We start from the raw sequence: 23,055 nt of genomic DNA, 5'->3' as shown, positions 1-23,055 counted from the left end.
CTAAGACCCCTGTGTGCCTGTCCTGTGTCACGCAATCCCTATACTAAGTGTACCTGTGTGTGGTACTTCCGGAAACACTCCCCCTAAGCATAGGGCAGGGTGGTCAGGCCAGTCAGGACAGAAATAGCGGGTGTCACGCCTTATTCCACTCCTGCTACAGACACAACATTTTTTTCGGGGTGACGCTTGGTTTGAGGTACCAGCAACGACATTGGGGAAATGTCGCTCGTGTAGATGGCTCACTACACTGGTGGTTGGGGCCACGGAACCTCCTGGATACAGGAGGTTCTCGATGATCTCTTTCTGAAATTTGAGGAAGGATCCTGTTCTCCCAGCCTTACTGTAGAGAACAAAACTACACTACGTGCAGAATTATTAGGCAAATGAGTATTTTGACCACATCATCCTCTTTATGCATGTTGTCTTACTCCAAGCTGTATAGGCTCGAAAGCCTACTACCAATTAAGCATATTAGGTGATGTGCATCTCTGTAATGAGAAGGGGTGTGGTCTAATGACATCAACACCCTATATCAGGTGTGTATAATTATTAGGCAACTTCCTTTCCTTTGGCAAAATGGGTCAAAAGAAGGACTTGACAGGGTCAGAAAAGTCAAAAATGGTGAGATATCTTGCAGAGGGATGCAGCACTCTTAAAATTGCAAAGCTTCTGAAGCGTGATCATCGAACAATCAAGCGTTTCATTCAAAATAGTCAACAGGGTCGCAAGAAGCGTGTGGAAAAACCAAGGCGCAAAATAACTGCCCATGAACTGAGAAAAGTCAAGCGTGCAGCTGCCAAGATGCCAATTGCCACCAGTTTGGCCATATTTAAGAGCTGCAACATCACTGGAGTGCCCAAAAGCACAAGGTGTGCAATACTCAGAGACATGGCCAAGGTAAGAAAGGCTGAAAGACCACCACCACTGAACAAGACACACAAGCTGAAACGTCAAGACTGGGCCAAGAAATATCTCAAGACTGATTTTTCTAAGGTTTTATGGACTGATGAAATGAGAGTGAGTCTTGATGGGCCAGATGGCTGGATTGGTAAAGGGCAGAGAGCTCCAGTCCGACTCAGACGCCAGCAAGGTGGAGGTGGAGTACTGGTTTGGGCTGGTATCATCAAAGATGAGCTTGTGGGGCCTTTTTGGGTTGAGGATGGAGTCAAGCTCAACTCCCAGTCCTACTGCCAGTTTCTGGAAGACACCTTCTTCAAGCAGTGGTACAGGAAGAAGTCTGCAAGGTAAGAAAAACATGATTTTCATGCAGGACAATGCTCCATCACACGCGTCCAAGTACTCCACAACGTGGCTGGCAAGAAAGGGTATAAAAGAAGAAAATCTAATGACATGGCCTCCTTGTTCACCTGATCTGATCCCCATTGAGAACCTGTGGTCCATCATCAAATGTGAGATTTACAAGGAGGGAAAACAGTACACCTCTCTGAACAGTGTCTGGGAGGCTGTGGTTGCTGCTGCATGCAATGTTGATGGTGAACAGATCAAAACACTGACAGAATCCATGGATGGCAGGCTTTTGAGTGTCCTTGCAAAGAAAGGTGGCTATATTGGTCACTGATTTGTTTTTGTTTTGTTTTTGAATGTCAGAAATGTATATTTGTGAATGTTGAGATGTTATATTGGTTTCACTGTTAAAAATAAATAATTGAAATGGGTATATATTTGTTTTTTGTTAAGTTGCCTAATAATTATGTACAGTAATAGTCACCTGCACACACAGATATCCCTCTAAAATAGCTAAAACTAAAAACAAACTAAAAACTACTTTCAAAAATATTCATCTTTGATATTAATGAGTTTTTTGGGTTCATTGAGAACATGGTTGTTGTTCAATAATAAAATTAATCCTCAAAAATACAACTTGCCTAATAATTCTGCACTCCCTGTATTGTACATAGCCAATTAAATTAGGTATACAGACACCTTCTTATACCAGCGTCTGGTCCTGCGGAAGAGTAAATAAGGAGCCAACATCTGGTCATTGAAGTCCACCCCTCCAATGAGCAAATTATAGTCGTGGACCGAGAGGGGCTTTTCACTGACACTGGTTGCCCGTTCAATTTGGATTGTCGTGTCTGTGTGAATGGAGGAGAGAATGTAAACGTCACGCTTGTCTCTCCATTTCACCGCAAGCAGTTCTTCATTACACAAGGCAGCCCTCTCCCCCCTTGCAAGACGGGTGGTAATGTGCCGTTGGGGGAAGCCCCGGTGACTAGGTTGCGCGGTGCCACATCAGCCAATCTGTTTTAGAAACAAATGCCTGAAGAGGGGCACACTTGTGTAGAAATTGTCCACATAAAGGTGGTATACCCCTTGCCAAATAAAGGTGACACCAAGTCCCAGACTGTCTTCCCACTGCTCCCCAGGTAGTCAGGGCAACCGACCGGCTCCAGGGTCTGATTTTTACCCTCATAGACATGAAATTCGTGCGTATAGCCTGTGGCCCTTTCACAGAGCTTATACAATTTGACCCCATACCGGGCGCGCTTGCTTGGGATGTATTGTTTGAAGCCAAGGTGCCCGGTAAAATGTATCAGGGACTCGTCTATGCAGATGTTTTGCTCAGGGGTATACAAATCTGCAAATTTGGTGTTAAAGTGGTCTATGAGGGGCCGAATTTTGTGGAGCCGGTCAAAAGCTGGGTGGCCTCTGGGACGAGAGCTGCTGTTATCACTAAAGTGCAGGAAACGCAGGATGCGTGTCCTGGACATGGCAGCAGAGAACATGGGCATGTGATGAATTGGGTTCATGGACCAACATGACCGCAATTCATGCTTTTTTGTCAGGCCCATGTTGAGGAGAAGGCCCAGAAAAGTCTTAAGTTCGGAAACTGGGAAGACTGGGAATAAAAGCTTCCCGGGTTGGTGGCTATAAAATAAGTGGCATACCGGTTTGTTTCTGCCACGACTAAGTCAAAGAGCTCCGCAGTAAAGAGCAGCTCAAAAAACCCTAGTGCCGATTCAATCTGAGCTGTCTCAACCCGAACTCCAGACTGGGCGATGAAAGGGGGAACTACTGGTGCTGCTGAAGATGGGGGCTGCCAATCAGGGTTTGCCAGCACCTCAGGGACTCTAGGGGCTCTACGGGCTTGTTTGTGCGGTGGCTGCGACGGGGGAACTACTACACGTGCCACCGTACAAGCTTCAACTGCCCTTCTGGTGCTCGTCACTTCACCATGTTCTACCGCAGTGCTGGTACTAGGTCCAGGATGGGCTGTGCTGCTGGTGTATGCCTCACCATGTAATCTGACAGTGCCAGCCCCACTCTCCTGCCCTTGAAGCGGATCCTGCGCAACCTGTGGTCTAGCAACACAGGGCCCTGATACCCTAGTGGTATTAGGGACCTCAACCTCATCGTCTGAACTTTGGGTCAGACTGCCACTGCTTTCTACAGGTTCGTATTCTGACCCGCTGGATTCGTCAGATGAGGGTTCCCATTCCTCATCCGACTGGGTCAGAAGCCTGTAGGCCTCTTCAGAAGAATACCCCTTCCTTGCCATTTGGTCAACTAAATTTAGGGGTATTCCCTGAGACTACACAAGAAAAAAAGCAAGCCTGTCTTACAAATGTGAGGCTAGCGAAGTACCGGAGGCCGCTGCAATTGATAAAAAATATCAAAACTGATTTTTGTTATTGCCGCAGCACTTGTGTAATGATTGTGCAGTGATTAAAAGAAAAATACATTTTAGTCACTGCGGCGGGGCGGGTGTGGGTGAACGCACGTGTGGGCGACCGATCAGGGCTGATCAAGCAAACACTGTGTTTTGGGTGGAGGGCGAGCTAAGGTGACACTAATTCTATTATAGATCTGACTGTGATCAGTTCTAATCACTTACAGATACTATAAAGTACCAGTGCTGATTAGTGATATGCTAACCAGCGAATCAGTGACTGCGGTGCGGAGGGCTGGGCTCTAACTGGAGCTAACTACCTACCAAAGGGGCCTAAACTAACCTAAACCTAACAGTCAATATTGGTGGGGGAAAAAAAGTGACAGTTTACACTGATCACTTTTCTTCCTTTCACTAGTGATTGACAGGGGTGATCTGGGGATAAATATGTAGTGCTTGGTGTACTCACTGTGATCTGTGCTCTCTGCTGGGACCAACCGACGAATAGGAACCAGCAGAGGAGCACAGAAGCCATTTAACTATTATAAATATAATGGCTGGTGGTTCGTTACTTTAAAAGTCACCAACCTGCCAGCGCTGATCATTGGCTGGCAGGCTGGTGACCAACTCCTTGTGCGCCTTTTGCCGACCCACACTGCGCATATGCGTCCAGGAGGAATAACCCGGCCGCCCGCAGGAGGCACCCCTTCCGTTAGGCGGTCGGGAGGCGGTTAAAGGGTACATCTCACACGACCTGACCCACTGTAGGCCTCGATTAAAATTTGTTTGCCCAAAATGGCTGTGTTTCAAATGCCTGAATCAAGCACCTGTATGTAAAGGGTTTATCTCACATGGCCTGACCCACAGTAGGCCTCAATTAAAGATGTATTTGCCCAAAATGGCTGTATTTCAAATGCCTGAATCAAACCCCTGTATTTAAAGGGTGTATCTCACACGACCTGACCTACAGTAGGCCTTTATTAAAGATTTCTTTGCCCAAAATGCCTGTATTTCAAATGCCTGACTCAAACCCCTGTATGTAAAGGGTGTATCTTACACGGCCTGAACCAGACTAGGCCTCAATTAAACATTTCTTTGCCCAAAATGGCTGCATTTCAAATGTCTGAATCGATCCCCTGTATGTAAAGAGTGTATCTCACATGGCCTGACTCACAGTAGGCCTCAATTAAAGATTTGTTTGCCCCAAATGGCTGTATTTCAAATGCCTGAATAAAACCACTGTATGTAAATGGTGTATCTCACACGACCTGACCCACAGTAGGCCTCAATTTAAGATTTGTTTGCCCAAAATGGCTGTATTTCAAATGCCTGAATCAAACTTCTTTTTTTAAAGGGTGTATCTCACATGGCCTGACCTACCATAGGCCTCAATTTAAAATTTATTTGCCCAAAATGGCTGTATTTCAAATGCCTGAATCAAACCCCTGTATTTAAAGGGTGTATCTCACACGGCCTGACCCACTGTAGGCCTCAATTAAAGATTTGTTTGCCCAAATTGGATGTATTACAAATACCTGAATCAAACCACTGTATGTAAAGGGTATATCTCACACGGTCTGACCCACAGTAGGCCTCAATTAAAGATTTCTTTACCCAACCTGGCTGTATTTCAAATGCCTGATTCAAACCCCTGTATGTAAAGGGTGTATCTCACACGGCCTGACCCACAGTAAGCCTGAATTATAGATTGGTGCTCCAACTGGCGGTATTTCAAATCTCTGAATCACACCCAAATGTATTAAGGGTGTATCTCACAATGACATATGCAGCAAAGGCTGCCAAATCAAGTTTTTTTTTTGCCCAAACGGGAGTTTGTTCAATAACTCAATATGGCAGCAGTATATAACCCAGGAATTTCAAACGTGCTTATGCTGCAAGGCCTGAAATATTGATATACAGGGTGTATCTCACACGGCCTGACCCACAGTATGCCTGAATTAAAGATTGGTGCACCAAATGGCGGTATTTTAAATCTCTGAATCTAACCCAAATGTATTAAGGGTGTATCTTACAATGACATCTGCATTAAAGGATGCAAAATAATATTTTTTTGGCCAAACGGGTGTTTGTTTAATAACTTAATATGGCATCAGTATATAACCCAGGAATTTAAAACGTGCTTATGCTGTAATACCTGAGATATTGTGTATTTTGCCCCAAAAAGGGTGTTTTATTAATGAAAGAATATAAGCCCTGTATATACAGGGTGTATCTCACACGGCCTGACCCACAGTAGGCCTCAATTAAAAATTTCTTTGCCCAAAATGGCTGTATTTCAAATGACTGAATCAAAACCCCGTATTTAAAGGGTGTATCTCATACGGCCTGACCCACTGTAGGCCTGAATTATAGATTTGTTTGCCCAAAATGGCTGTATTTCAAATGCCTGAATCAAACCCCTGTATGTAAATGGTGTATCTCACATGGTTTGACCACAGTAGGCCTCAATTAAAGATTTGTTTGCCCAAAATGGCTGTATTTCAAATACTTGAATCCAATTACTGTATGGAAAAGGTGTATCTCACACGGTCTGACCCACAGTAGGCCTCATTTAAAGATTTATTTGCCCAAAAGGGCTGTATTTCAAATGCCTGAATCAAACCACTGTATGTAAAGGGTGTATCTCACACAGCCTGACCCACAGTAGACCTCAATTAAAGATTTGTTCGCCCAAAATGGCTGTATTTCAAATGCCTGAATCAAACTTCTTTATTTAAAGGGTGTACCTCACATGGCCTGACTGTCACGGCTGGCGGTGGGGGAAACTCCCAGCCGTGCGGTACCCGTAGATGTTGGGTCGCTGCAAGGCCAGGACCACAGGATCAGGGAGCAGGTCACCTCCTAAAGTCTCCCTGATCAGACCCTAACTCCTAACCTGCATGGGCCGACCTTTAGGGTAGGAGGACCCATGCGCAGGAACCTCGGGTCCCTACTATCCCTCCGCAGGTCCCTAGGCTAGGAGCTGGATAGACTACCTGTTCCTCTTGAACACGGAGGAACAGGAGCCTAGAAAGGCCAAGCTGGTAATAAGGGGAATCCAATACCACTTATGGCAGTGGCAGGTATGTGGAACTGCAACCTCACCTACCTGCCACAAACACACCGCCCGGAACCCATGCAAAAGTGCTGTCTGTCTACCACAACAGAAAAGACAACAGCACACACCATACATCACACAGGGAACCAGGGAACCATAAGGTGCAACAAGCCAGCAACCACATACACATAACATCAGACAAGGTAACAAAGGTTTTACTAACAAGGTTTTATGACCAGAAGGATGGTCCTCACCAGGCAGATGGAGGAGACAGGCGGCTGCTCCAGCCAGCATGGCTGAGAGCAACCTACTGAAGCCTGCAAGAGACTCAGGCTATATAGGCCAAAAGGCCACACCCACCAGTCAACCACACCCAGTGACAACACACACACTGGGAAGGGAGTTAACCCTTCCTACACCACAGAAGGGAAAACACCAACTTAAAGGGGAATAGCACACACACTCACTCACCGGTCACCGCTGGCAACGGCATGCGTGGCCACCGTGTCCTGCAGAACAACCAGCAGGCAGAGACCCTGCCACCACATGCACAACACCAGACGTTGCCGCGGACAACCGCAGGTGAAGGGAGGTGTCCAAGTGCATACAACCTCGTGCACAACAAACAGACCAGGAAGTGCACACAAACACAGACGAAGGACGTGCACACCAAAACACGTTGCCAAGGGCAACCGCACGCATGCCTGTTATTCGCGGCAACCGCACCTGAGGCAAACCACTAAGTGCCCCCAGCTGCGGTTGCGACAACACCAGACCGCGGATAACTGCATGCGGCTCCCAAGGAGTCACGACCATGACCAGGGGTCGTGACACTGACCCACTATAGGCCTCAATTAAAAATATATTTGCCCATAATGGCTGTATTTCAAATGCCTGAATCAAACCCCTGTATGCAAAGGGTATATCTCACACGGTCTGACCCACAGTAGGCCTCAATTAAAGATATCTTTACCCAAAATGGCTGTATTTCAAATGCCTGAATCAAACCCCTGTATGTAAAGGGTGTATCTCATACGGCCTGACCCACAGTAGGCCTGAATTATAGATTGGTGCACCAAATCGCGGTATTTCAAATCTCTGAATCGAACCCAAATGTATTAAGGGTGTATCTCACAATGACATATGCAGCAAAGGCTGCCAAATAAAGTTTTTTTTGCCCAAACGGGTGTTTGTTTAATAACTTAATATGGAAGCAGTATATAACCCTGGAATTTCAAATGTGCTTATGCTGCAAGGCCTGAAATATTGTGCATTTTGCCCCAAAAAGGGTGTTTTATTAATAAAAGAATATAAACCCTGTATATACAGGGTGTACAGATGTAGCAATGTTAACGATCCCTTTTTTCTCATAAGGAAAGAAACGAATTGAAATTCTAACCTGCAATTCATAACAAAGCCAGTAGATGGCAGCATTATCCAATCTTAATTAAAACCACAGTTACATCTATCTCTTTTTAATACATTAAACTATATCTTAAAGGATTTTTTAAGAGTTAAATACTATTATTTTATACTTTAAAATTGTTTTATTTAAAAACATTATTAACTCACAAAACAAATAAACACACAGGCTATATGCCAAAAGCCAGGTATAATGCAAGCCAGCACCTATTCATAAAACAGGTAATTGGGATACCTTACAATGGCAGGCTGGTGCACTATGAGATATTGAAAACCATCTCTGATCTAACAGAGAGTCAGTAAATCTGAAAATTGTCTAAGAGCTTTTGGATAGCTTGGGGGACCATGCACCTAAATCTTTATCATTAGGGTGACAAAATTATAATTTTTTTTATTTTTACATTTTTTTTATTTTTTTTATTGCTAGCTATTTCTTCTCTAACTGCTTAGAAAGGCTGCATAACAATTTACGTCTTTCTTATTGTTCTAATATATATTTAATAACCCATCTATGCTGTTATGTTATGTAAACTAATTTGCATAAATATGCATATTAGCCTACTTTCCATCATGAACAGGGCCATCTATTGGATCCATAGTCTTATGTCCTACAGTCTGAAGACTATTATCATTTTCCTCATGGACAGCGCCATCTATTGGATACATAGTCTTATGTCCTACAGTCTGCAAACTATTATCAATTTCCACATGGACAGCGCCATCTATTGGATCCATAGTCTTATGTCCTACAGTCTGCAGACTATTATAATTTTCCTCATGGACAGCGCCATCTATTAAATACATAGTCTTATGTCCTACAGTCTGCAGACTATCATCATTTTCCTCATGGACAGCGCCATCTATTGGATACATAGTCTTATGTCCTACAGTCTGCAGACTATTATAAATTTCCTCATGGACAGCGCCATCTATTGGATCCAAAGTCTTATGTCCTACAGTCTGCAGACTATCATAATTTTCCTCATGGACAGCGCCATCTATTGGATACATAGTCTTATGTCCTGTAGAGATGGGAAGTTCGGATCTTCGATTCATGAATCGAATCTTCGGCTCATTCGCTGAGCTAACAAGAAGCAAGTAAACCAAAGCTTAGGTTGCGCAATGCGCATGCGCGGAAGCTTCGATCCACACATAATGTGCTCTCCGCTCCACGTCCGGGCCCATAGAGAATGAATGGGTCCGCACCCGTTCCGCAAAAAAACAAGCATCCAGGTGAGTGAGTTTAACCCACAAAAAAACAAGCATCAAGGTGGGTGAATTTAACACGGGTGAATATAATTAAAATGGAGGATTAAATGTGTAAATGCATTTGAAAAAAAAAACACATCTCTTTCAATAGTTATATAGCTACTGAATGAGACAGAAGAAGGGATGCAATTTGACACTAAAGGGTTAATTCAACCTGTAATCTATGCTGTGTGTCCTGTCACTTCTCTTATCTCTCTGCTGACTGCTGCCTGTCCCTTACCCTGGGTTCACACCTGAGCGTTTCTGAGACGCGCGTTTTACGCGCGTTTTTATGCGCGTTTTTTGCAATAGTAAACGCGCGTTTGCCGCGCGTTTGTTTGATTGACTGCAGTGTTGTCCAATGAGTCTATGGCCAAAACGCGCGACAAACGCCCCAAAAAAAGCTCAAGAACTTGTTTATGCGTCGGGCGTTTTACAGCGTGTTCAAACGCGCTGTAAAACGCTCAAGTGTGAACCAGGGCCATAGGGAAGCATTGGTTTTCACGTGTTGAGCGTTTAACAGCGCGTTTGAACGCGCTGTAAAACGCTCAGGTGTGAACTTAAGGTTAAAGGGAGTCTGTCACCAGATTGTGACCTTATAGACCGCTTACATAGCGCTCTAGCATAGCAGTCTATGATTCTAATGGTACCTTTGATTTTTGCTTCTGAAGTTCCGCCAAGGCAAAAAACAGATTTTTATTCATATGTAAATTAGGGCTCGCAAGTGCCCAGGGAGGGGTTCACCTCGTTGGGTCCCGTCCCGTCCCGTCCCGTCCCGTCCCGTCCCGTCCCGTCCCGTCCCGTCCCGTCCCGTCCCGTCCCGTCCCGTCCCGTCCCGTCCCGTCCCGTCCCGTCCCGTCCCGTCCCGTCCCGTCCCGTCCCCAGCCTCTTCCTCTGCCCGCCCCGCTCTTCCTTTGCGTCCTCCTTCTCTGCAGCCGGATCCTGCGCCTGCGCTATCCATTGCTTGGCCGGGGCATGCGCACTGCATACTACGCATGTGCCGGCCAACGGCGAGAAACAGCGGCAAGGAGGCGAACCAGAGACACCCACAATGGGCATCGCAGTGCGCATGCCCCGGCCAAGCAATGGATAGCGCAGGCGCGGGATCCGGCTGCAGAGAAGGAGGACGCAAAGGAAGAGCGGGGCGGGCAGAGGAAGAGGCTGGGGTGGGGATGGGATATGACGAAAAGAGGCAGAACAGCCTGAGCTCCAACAAGGTGAACCCCTCCCTGGGCACTTGCGAGCCCTAATTTACATATGAATAAAAGTCCGTTTTTGCCTTGGGGGAACTTCAGAAGCAAACATCAAAGGTACCATTAGAATCATAGACTGCTATGCTAGAGCGCTATGTAAGCGGTCTATAAGGTCACAATCTGGTTACAGACTCCCTTTAACCTCATCACTGCTGCAGCCTGGTCATCAGCCTCAGTGTAAACTGTTCAAGTGACTCCCGATTCTTTTACCTCAAAGAATCGAATGGGTGTACAGACTCGTTCCTGTACAGTGTGTGACTCAGAGCTGCTTGCCTGAGCTCTGATTGGTTGCAGGCCGGGGTGGGCGGGGCTAGCTTCCACTCTAGGATCAGATTACACTCCTCCCTGCTGCAGCGTCTCTCTGCTCTGCTACCTGACTGCCTGGTTTATCAGCTGGAACACTGTTTGCAATATCTTGTCCATGTTTATGCAAATGAGCTTACTTGACAAAACATTATAGAAAGGTTATTTGAATTTACTGTATTCAGACAATTAGAAAACAGAACATTTTTATGCAGCCCTCTTAAGCAGTGAAAGAGGAGTTAGCTAGCATAAAAAATAAAATAAAAATTACTATTGTTTTCACCCTAATGGTAACGACTGGTGCACAGGACCCCTAGAAATCCGAAATAGAGTAATATTGAGACTTACTGGCTTTCTCCTTTTGGATTGAGAGCGAGTTTAATATGTTTCAGGCTGCCATTGTGAGGTATGCTGATGGTACCTGTCTCCCAGATAGGACATTGGCTTACACCTTGCTTACAGTATATGGCCTTCAGTTAAAAAAAAAAATTATTTTATATTGTCTTTTTTCATTTTGGTAATAAAAAGTTATAAATGGTTAGCAAGGAGCTATATAATAAGTGGTTATTAATTTTAGGTAAAGACAAATTAAACTATTTGAGTGTCCTTTGTGTTTGTTTGTCTGTTATTTATATACCATTATGGGCACATCTGTGTCAGTATTATAGCCAACAGAAATGTATCTCACTCCTGTTGTGACCAACACCAACCCCCAACATTGTCCATCTATTGTTCTCAAGCTGTGATGGAAGAAAGGAGAAGCACTACGCCCTTTGTTATCTTTATTTAGTTTTTCCTTTGGAGAATGTTTAGGTGGGGGAAGGGTTTAGTGCTGGTGACTCTAGCGATTCTGTTTTATGATTTATTTTTTTATTCTGTGTGTTGATACATTGCGATACCAAATTTATATACTTTAATGTTTTACTACTCTTTCATCATAAAATCCGTTTTGTGCTGAATAAGTTTGTATTTTGAATCGCCATAGACTAAATAGATGACATCCTGATGCAAGCTGGACAGATTTCTTTCCATTCAGAATACATTGGGATATGCCTGATCAGTTATTTTCCAGCATAGAGCCTCCAGAGTCCATGTGACATAGGACAAAACGCGGGGATGCATGCCCGCGTGACACCAGAGTCCATGTGACAGGCCAAAACGAGGGGATGCATGTCTGTGTGACACCAGAGTCCATGTGACATAGGCCAAAACGAGGGGATGCATGTCCGCGTGACACCAGAGTCTATGTGACATAGGCCAAAATGCATCCCCTCGTTTTGGCCTATGTCACATAGACTCTGGTGTCACGCGGACATGCATCCCCTCGTTTTGGCCTATGTCACATAGACTCTGGTGTCACGCGGACATGCATCCCCTCGTTTTGGCCTATGTCACATGGACTCTGGTGTCACGCGGACATGCATCCCCGCGTTTTGGCCTATGTCACATGGACTCTGGAGGCTCTATGCTGGAAAATAACCGATCAGGCATATCCCAATGTATTCTGAATGGAAAGAAATCTGTCCAGCTTGCATCAGGATGTCATCTATGCAGTCTATGGCGATTCAAAATACAAACTTATTCAGCACAAAACGGATTTTATCCACTTCAGCCCCGCTAGCTGAAACCCCCTTCATGACCAGAGCACTTTTTACACTTCGGCACTACACTACTTTCACCGTTTATCGCTCGGTCATGCAACTTACCACCCAAATGAATTTTACCTCCTTTTCTTCTCACTAATAGAGCTTTCATTTGGTGGTATTTTATTGCTGCTGACATTTTTACTTTTTTTTGTTATTAATCGAAATGTAACGATTTTTTTGCAAAAAAATGACATTTTTCACTTTCAGCTGTAAAATTTTGCAAAAAAAACGACATCCATATATAAATTTTTCGCTAAATTTATAGTTCTACATGTCTTTGATAAAAAAAAATGTTTGGGCAAAAAAAAATGGTTTGGGTAAAAGTTATAGCGTTTACAAACTATGGTACAAAAATGTGAATTTCCGCTTTTTGAAGCAGCTCTGACTTTCTGAGCACCTGTCATGATTCCTGAGGTTCTACAATGCCCAGACAGTAGAAAACCCCCACAAATGACCCCATTTCGGAAAGTAGACACCCTAAGGTATTCGCTGATGGGCATAGTGAGTTCATAGAACTTTTTATTTTTTGTCACAAGTTAGCGGAAAATGATGATGATTTTTTATTTTTATTTTTTTCTTACAAAGTCTCATATTCCACTAACTTGCGACAAAAAATAAAAAATTCTAGGAACTCGCCATGCCCCTCATGGAATACCTTGGGGTGTCTTCTTTCCAAAATGGGGTCACTTGTGGCGTAGTTATACTGCCCTGGCAATTTAGGGGCCCAAATGTGTGAGAAGAACTTTGCAATCGAAATGTGTAAAAAATGACCGGTGAAATCCGAAAGGTGCACTTTGGAATATGTGCCCCTTTGCCCACCTTGGCTGCAAAAAAGTGTCACACATCTGGTATCGCCGTACTCAGGAGAAGTTGGGGAATGTGTTTTGGGGTGTCATTTTACATATACCCATGCTGGGTGAGAAAAATATCTTGGTCAAATTCCAACTTTGTATAAAAAAATGGGAAAAGTTATCTTTTGCCAAGATATTTCTCTCACCCAGCATGGTTATATGTAAAATGGCACCCCAAAACACATTCCCCAACTTCTCCTGAGTACGGCGATACCAGATGTGTTACACTTTTTTGCAGCCTAGATGCGCAAAGGGGCCCAAATTCCTTTTAGGAGGGCATTTTTAGACATTTGGATCCCAGACTTCTTCTCACACTTTCGGGCCCCTAAAAAGCCAGGGCAGTATAAATACCCCACATGTGACCCCACTTTGGAAAGAAGACACCCCAAGGTATTCAATGAGGGGCCTGGCGAGTTCCTAGAAAATTTTTTTTTTTTTGCATAAGTTAACGGATATTGATTTATTTTGTTTTTTTCTCACAAAGTCTCACTTTCCGCTAACTTAGGACAAAAATTTCAATCTTTCATGGACTCAATATGCCCCTCACGGAATACCTTGGGGTGTCTTCTTTCCGAAATGGGGTCACATATGGGGTATTTATACTGCCCTGGCTTTTTAGGGGCCCTAAAGCGTGAGAAGAAGTCTGGAATATAAATGTCTAAAAATGTTTACGCATTTGGATTCCGTGAGGGGTATGGTGAGTTCATGTGAGATTTTATTTTTTGACACAAGTTAGTGGAATATGAGACTTAGTAAAAAAAAAACAAAAACAAAAACAAACAAAAAATTTCCGCTAACTTGGGCCAAAAAAATGTCTGAATGGAGCCTTACAGGGGGGGTGATCAATGACAGGGGGGTGATCAATGACAGGGGGTGATCAATGACAGGGGGGTGATCACCCATATAGACTCCCTGATCACCCCCCTGTCATTGATCACCCCCCTGGTAAGGCTCCATTCAGACGTCTGTATAATTTTTACGGATCCATGGATCGGATCCGCAAAACACATGCGGACGTCTGAATGGAGCCTTACAGGGGGGTGATCAATGACAGGGGGGTGATCACCCATATAGACTCCCTGATCACCCCCCTGTCATTGATCACCCCCCTGTAAGGCTCCATTCAGACGTCCGTATAATTTTTACGGATACATGGATCAGATCTGCAAAATACATGCGGACGTCTGAATGGAGCCTTACAGGGGGGTTATCAATGACAGGGGGTGATCAGGGTGATCACCCCCCTGTCACTGATCACCCCCCCTGTAAGGCTCCATTCAGACGTCCGCATGATTTTTACGGATCCATGGATACATGGATCGGATCCACAAAACACATGCGGACGTCTGAATGGAGCCTTACAGGGGGGTTATCAATGACAGGGGGTTATCAGGGTGATCACCCCCCTGTCACTGATCACCCCCCCTGTAAGGCTCCATTCAGACGTCCGCATGATTTTTACGGATCCATGGATACATGGATCGGATCCACAAAACACATGCGGACGTCTGAATGGAGTCTTACAGGGGGGTGATCAATGACAGGGGGTGATCAGGGTGATCACCCCCCTATCACTGATCACCCCCCCTGTAAGGCTCCATTCAGACGTCCGCATGATTTTTACGGATCCATGGATACATGGATCGGATCCACAAAACACATGCGGACGTCTGAATGGAGCCTTACAGGGGGGTGATCAATGACAGGGGGTGATCAGGGTGATCACCCCCCTGTCACTGATCACCCCCCCTGTAAGGCTCCATTCAGACGTCCGCATGATTTTTACGGATCCATGGATACATGGATCGGATCCACAAAACACATGCGGACGTCTGAATGGAGTCTTACAGGGGGGTGATCAATGACAGGGGGTGATCAGGGTGATCACCCCCCTGTCACTGATCACCCCCCCTGTAAGGCTCCATTCAGACGTCCGCATGATTTTTACGGATCCATGGATACATGGATCGGATCCACAAAACACATGCGGACGTCTGAATGGAGCCTTACAGGGGGGTGATCAATGACAGGGGGTGATCAGGGTGATCACCCCCCTGTCACTGATCACCCCCCCTGTAAGGCTCCATTCAGACGTCCGCATGATTTTTACGGATCCATGGATCGGATCCACAAAACACATGCGGACGTCTGAATGGAGCCTTACAGGGGGGTGATCAATGACAGGGGGGTGATCAGGGAGTGTATATGGGTGATCACCCGCCTGTCATTGATCACCCCCTGTAAGGCTCCATTCAGACGTCCGCATGTGTTTTGCGGATCCGATCCATGTATCCATGGATCCGTAAAAATCATGCGGACGTCTGAATAAAGCCTTACAGGGGGGTGATCAATGACAGGGGGTGATCAGGGAGTGTATATGGGTGATCACCCGCCTGTCATTGATCACCCCCTGTAAGGCTCCATTCAGACGTCCGCATGTGTTTTGCGGATCCGATCCATGTATCTGTGGATCCGTAAAAATAATACGGACGTCTGAACGGAGCCTGACAGGGGGGTGATCAATGACAGGGGGGTGATCAATGACAGGGGGGTGATCAGGGAGTTTATATGGGGTGATCATGGGTGATCAGGGGTTCATAAAGGGTTAATAAGTGACGGGGGGGGGTGTAGTGTAGTGTAGTGTTTGGTGCGACTTTACTGACCTACCTGTGTCCTCTGGTTGTCGATCCTAACAAAAGGGACCACCAGAGGACCAGGTAGGAGGTATATTAGACGCTGTTATCAAAACAGCGTCTAATATACCTGTTAGGGGTTAAAAAATTCGGATCTCCAGCCTGCCAGCGAGCGATCGCCGCTGGCAGGCTGGAGATCCACTCGCTTACCTTCCGTTCCTGTGAGCGCGCGCGCCTGTGTGCGCGCGTTCACAGGAAATCTCGCGTCTCGCGAGATGACGCGTATATGTGTCCAGGAGGAGTAAAGCAACCACCTCCCGGACGCATATCTGCGTACAGCGGTCGGGAGGTGGTTAAGATGAGAGAGTAGTAAAACATTAAAGTATATAAATTTGGTATCGCGATGTATCAACGCACAGAATAAAAAAATAAATCATAAAACAGAATTGCTAGAGTCACCAGCACTAAACCCTTCCCCCACCTAAACATTCTCGAAAGGAAAAACAAAATAAAGATAACAAAGGGCGTAGTGCTTCTCCTTTCTTCCATCACAGCTTGAGAACAATAGATGGACAATGTTGGGGCTTGGTGTTGGTCACAACAGGAGTGAGATACACTTCTGTTGGCTATAATACTGACACAGATGTGCCCATAATGGTATATAAATAACAGACAAATAAACACAAAGGACAATCAAATAGTTTAATTTGTCTTTACCTAATATTAATAACCACTTATTATATAGCTCCCTGCCTACCATTTATAACTTTTTAATACCAAAACAAAAAAAGACAACATAAAACAGTTCTTTTTTAACTGAAGGCCATATACTGTAAGCAAGGTGTAAGCCAATGTCCTATCTGGGAGACAGGTACCATCAGCATACTTCACAGTGGCAGCCTGAGATATATTAAACTAGCTCTCAATCCAAAAGGAGAAAGCCAGTAAGTCTCAATATTATTTTATTTCGGATTTCTAGGGGTCCTGTGCACCAGTCGCAACCATTAGGGTGAAAACAATAGTCATTTTTTATTTTTTATTTTTTTACGCTAACTAACTCCTCTTTCACTGCCTAAGAGGTCTGCATAAAAATGTTCTGTTTTCTAATTGTCCGAATACAGTAAATTCAAATAACCTTTCTATAATGTTTTGTCAAGTAAGCTCATTTGCATAAACATGGACAAGATATTGCAAACAGTGTTCCAGCTGATAAACCAGGCAGTCAGGTAGCAGAGCAGAGAGACGCTGCAGCAGGGAGGAGTGTAATCTGATCCTAGAGTGGAAGCCAGCCCCGCCCACCCCGGCCTGCAACCAATCAGAGCTCAGGCAAGCAGCTCTGAGTCACACACTGTACAGGAGGGAGTCTGTACACTCATTCGATTCTTTGAGTTAAAAGAATCGGGAGTCACTCGAACAGTTTACACTGAGGCTGATGACCAGGCTGCAGCAGTGATGAGGTTAAGGGACAGGCAACAGAGAGATAAGAGAAGTGACAGGACACACTGTTTAGATTACAGGTTGAATTAACCCTTTAGGGTCAATTGTCTTCTCAAGGAGATATATGTTAAAGGCATCCCTTTTTCTGTCTCATTCAGTAGCTATATAACTATTGAAAGAGATGTATTTTTTTTTAAATACATTTACATATTTAATCCTCCATTTTGATTATATTTACCCCAGTGTTAAATTCACCCCCCTGGATGCTTGTTTTTTTCCCCCTACAGTGGGGTAGATAATTACACATTTAGGCTCCATTCACACGTCCGCAAAAGGGTCTGCACCTGTTCCGCAATTTTGCGGAACGGGTGCGGACCCATTCATTCTCTATGGGCCCGGAAGTGAAGCGGAGAGCACATTATGTGCTCTCCGCTTCCGCATTTGCTGAGCGCGGCCCAGATCTTCCAGTCCGCAGCTCGGCGAAATACAGAACATGTCCTATTCTTGTCCGCAACTGCGGACAAGAATAGGCATTTCTATAGCGGGTGCCGGCCGGGTGTGTTGCAGACCAGCAATTTGTGGGTCCTCAACACACCACGGACGTGTGAATGGACCCTTACACACAGGGTTTTAAAGAATAAACTTCCTGACTCAGACCAAGAGCTGAGTCAGCAAGTGGATCGAAGCTTCCGCGCATGCGCATTGCGCAACCTAAGCTTCGGTTCACTTGCTTCTTGTTAGCTCAGCGAATGAACCGAAGATTCGAACTTTCCATCTCTACAGGACATAAGACTATGTATCCAATAGATGGCGCTGTCCATGAGGAAAATGATAATAGTCTGCAGACTGTAGGACATAAGACTATGGATCCAATAGATGGTGCTGTCCATGAGGAAATTGATAATAGTCTGCAGACTGTAGGACATAAGACTATGGATCCAATAGATGGCGTGTCCATGAGGAAATATATAATAGTCTGCAGACTGTAGGACATAAGACTATGTATCCAATAGATGGCGCCGTCCATGTAGAAATTCATAATAGTCTGCAGACTGTAGGACATAAGACTATGTATCCAAAAAAATATATATATAATTTTGTCACCCTAATGATAAAGATTTAGGTGCATGGTCTCCCAAGCTATCCAAGAGCTCTTAGACATTTTTGAGATTTACTGACTCTCAGTTAGATGAGAGATGGTTTTAAATATTTCATAGTGTACCAGGCTGCCTTATAAGGTATCCCAGTTACCTGTTTTATGAATAGGTGCTGGCTTGCATTACACCTGGCTTTTGGCATGTAGCCTGTTTTTTTTTTGTTATAAATAGGCATTTAAACAGAAATAATTTATATAAAATAATTATAAATTGAAAGGTAAATAAAAACTATATAATTTAATTATTAGTTTATAAAGTAGATTAATGATAGATTAAAAAATAGTTAAATTGTTAGTATAATCATTGTAAAATATCTGTAGATATGTTAAAATCGTAAAATGTTCTATGTGCCATCTGCTGGTTATAAAGATGAATTGCATTCTGATTTTTTAGTCACTATTTTTACTTATGTTATCGTTCTTCGCTTTCACGATTGTGAAGGGAGCGGTAGCGTTGCTACATCTGTATCTCACACGGCCTGACCCACAGTAGGCCTGAATTAAAGATTGGTGCACCAAATGGCGGTATTTCAAATCTCTGAATCTAACCCAAATGTATTAAGGGTGTATCTTACAATGACATCTGCATTTAAGGCTGCCAAATAATCTTTTTTTGGGCCAAACGGGTGTTTGTTTAATGCCTTAATATGGCAGCAGTATATAACCCAGGGATTTCAAACGCGCTTATGCTGCAAGGCCTGAAACATTGTGTATTTTGCCCCTATTGTGTATTTGTTTTATTAATGAAAGAATATAAGCCCTGTATATACAGGGTGTATGTCACACAGCCTGACCCACAGTAGGCCTCAATGAAAGATTTCTTTGACTAAAATGGCTGTATTTCAAATGCCTGAATCAAACCCCTGTATTTAAAGGGTGTATCTCACACGACCTGACCCACTGTAGGCCTCAATTAAAGATATTTTTGCCCAAATTGGCTGTTTTATAAATACCTGAATCAAACTCCTGTATTTAAAGGGTGTATCTCACACGGCCTGACCCACTGTAGCGCTCAGTTATAGATTTGTTTGCCAAAAATGGCTGTATTTCAAATGCCTGAATCAAACCCCGGTATGTAAAGGATGTATCTCACACGGTCTGACCCACAGTAGGCCTCAATTAAAGATTTCTTTGCACAAAATGGCTGTATTTCAAATGCCTGAATCAAACCCCTGTATTTAAAGGGTGTATCTCACACGACCTGACCCACTGTAGGCCTCAATTAAAAATATTTTTGCCCAAATTGGCTGTTTTTTAAATACCTGAATCAAACTCCTGTATTTAAAGGGTGTATCTCACACGGCCTGACCCACTGTAGACCTCAGTTATAGATTTGTTTGCCAAAAATGGCTGTATTTCAAATGCCTGAATCAAACCACTGTATGTGAAGCGTGTATATCACATGGCCTGACGGCCTAAAATTTGGCAAATGTTCGCGAACGGGCGAACCACCATAGACTTCAATAGGCAGGCTTATTTTAATACCCACAGGGACTCTTTCTGGCCACAATAGTGATGGAAAAGTTGTTTCAAGGGGACTAACACCTGGACTCTGGCATGCCGTAGGGGGATCCATGGCAAAACTCCCATGGAAAATTACGTAGTTGACGCAGAGTCGGGTTTTAATCCATAAAGAGCATAAATCACCTAACATTCCTAAATTGTTTGGAATAACGTGCTTTAAAACATCCAGTGTGTGTATACGATCAGGTATGATGTTGTATCGATCAGGTAGTGCAAGGGTTACGCCCACTTTACAGTGACAGACCAAACTCTGACAGACCAAACTCCCCGTTTAATGCACCGCAAACAACAGCAAACAGTCCATTTGCATAACGGCAAACTCCCCATTTGCACAAGGTTGGATACCAAGCTAGCCATGTCCCGTTCCTTGTCCTCACTGACGTCATTGAAGGTCTCTTCCTCCACCCAGCCACGTACAACACCATGGTCCCAGAAAGGTGACAACAAGCCCCCTGGGATGCCTGCTGTGGTTGGTCTTCCACCTCCTCAAAGCCACCTTCCTCCTCTGACTCCTCTTTTTCAGACTCCTCTCTCTGCGTTGTCGCAGGTCCAGCAATCAACGACACTAAGGTTGCTTCTGGTGGTGATGGTGACCACAACTCTTCCTCTTCATGCTTATCTACGGCCTGATCCAGCACTCTTCGCAGGGCATGCTCCAGAAAAAACGCATATAGGATGAGGTCGATGATGTTGCCTTGGGTTTGACTGACCAGGTTTGTCACCTCCACAAAAAGACGCATGAGCCTACAGCCATTGTGCATGAGCGTTCAGTAACGCGGCCAAAAAATACCCAGCTCTGCAGAGGCTGTCCTCTTTTTTTAAATAAATAAAAATCTGTTCTTAACAGTTTAATCTCTGTTTTGTCCCCTTTCAGGGGCCAGTGTATGGAATAGATTTTAGGAACCGGGAGATGGAAAAAGATGCTTGGTCGGTCCTCTTACTTCCAATTTGGGGCACTGCGCGTACGGCTTGCAATATACACTGCCACCAGATATGAGTGGTGTGTTTAAGTAGTACTATTCCTATCAGTTTAATTCCTGTTACGTCCCCTATCAGGGGACGTGTATGGAATAGATTTTAGGAACCTTGAGATGGAAAAAGATGCTTGGTCGGTCCTCTCACTTCCAATTTCGGGCACTGCGCCTGCGTCATGCAATGTACTATGCAATCCCAATGTGAGTGGTATGTTAAGTAGTACTATTCCTATTAGTTTAATCCCTGTTACGTCCCCTATCAGGGGACGTGTATGGAATAGATTTTAGGAACCGGGAGATGGAAAAAGATGCTTGGTTGGTCCTGCTACTTCCAATTTGGGGCACTGTGCATATGCCTTGCAATGTACTGTGCCACCAGATATGAGTGGTGTGTTAAGTAGTAATATTCCTATCAGTTTAATCCCTGTTACGTCCCCTATCAGGGGACGTGTGTGGAATAGATTTTAGACAACCGCAAAGAGTTGTCAATAGTTGACACACTCATGACATAAATTTTATTCCTCTATGCGTCAATCTTGGTGTAGTGATGACTGTGCTCGTGCGCACGTTTGGGAGATTGCAGGCGATGTTTTTTTCCCAAAGCCTATGGTCGTGCTGAGGTAATTCAGTGACAGTTAAGTGACCCAGAAAACAATAATTCTTCAGTGTGGGGCCCATTGTTGGCCTAGTAGGCTTTAATGATCACCTTAGATGGTCACAAAGAAAATTTATGTTTTTTCTATGCAAAATTATCCAGTCGATCGCTTTTGGTCTGTTCTCAATGAAGCAACGACCTTATCATCTGGAGTGTGCCAACATTGCCATTGCCAACACACTCATAGAGGTGGTCGCTTCATTGTGATACGAAGCACCATCACCACAACAAGGTAACGATCACGAAGGGGAATTGACACATGTATGTGCCTGTTTTTTTGTTTGGTTTTTGAAGCCACAGTGCAGCACCAGAGGCCAGAAAAATTAGGCATGTACACATGCCTGAAAAATGAGGTATTGTTGCAGCCGCTGCTGTAGCAGAGGCCAGAATAATTGATGTTTTCCAGGCAGAAAGTGCACTAAAACATTGCGGCTTGAACCCTAGTTGGTGGCGGGTAAGTCATGCAAGTCATCCAGCATGCAGAGATAAAATACAGCAGCGTGTGGACCATTTTTAGCCCAAGGCAGCTCATCTCATCAGTAGTGTTGAGCGCGAATATTCGAATTGCGAATTTTTTTCTCGAATATCGCAATTTCGAGATTTCGCGAATATTTAGAATATCGTTCTATATATTCGCGATTTCGAATATTCGTTTTTCTTTTTTATTATTATTATAATTTTTTCTTTCCCACTTCTCTAAAGTTGTTCTTACCTGTCCTTTGGATTCCTGGCTTCCTGTCTGCTCCAGTCAGTGGCGCTTTCAACTTACTGCTATATTCCATATTAGCTAAATTACAATCTAATCTATGTGTATTTTACGAAATTTCGCAATAGTTGAAATTGCGATGCGAGTAATATAATACGAAATAATCGCATGAAGATTTCAACTTAGCTCTGCTATATTCCATATTCTAGCCTAGTGTGGAATATAGCTGTGCTAACTTAGCACTGCTATATTCCACACTAGGCTAGAATATGGAATATAGCAGTGCTAAATCGAAATCTTCATGCGATTATTTCGTATTATATTACTCGCATCGCAATTTCGTATTTTGCAAATGTTCTTAATATTGCTCTAACTTCGTCTTTTAGAATATTACGAATATTCTAAAATACGAAGTTAGAGCAATAGTACGAAATTTCGTAAAATACACATATAGATTGTAATTTAGCTAATATAGTGCTATAATCCCTTTTTTTTCCTCTAATTTTTTTTTGCCTCTTCTTAACTTAAGTTTTGTAAAATATGTACACTATTAAAAAA

This window comes from Bufo gargarizans, chromosome 7 (assembly GCF_014858855.1).
Source record: "Bufo gargarizans isolate SCDJY-AF-19 chromosome 7, ASM1485885v1, whole genome shotgun sequence".
Taxonomy (NCBI): Eukaryota; Metazoa; Chordata; class Amphibia; order Anura; family Bufonidae; genus Bufo; species Bufo gargarizans.
The sequence above is the reverse complement of the archived record's forward strand: the minus strand, read 5'-3'. Positions refer to the sequence as shown.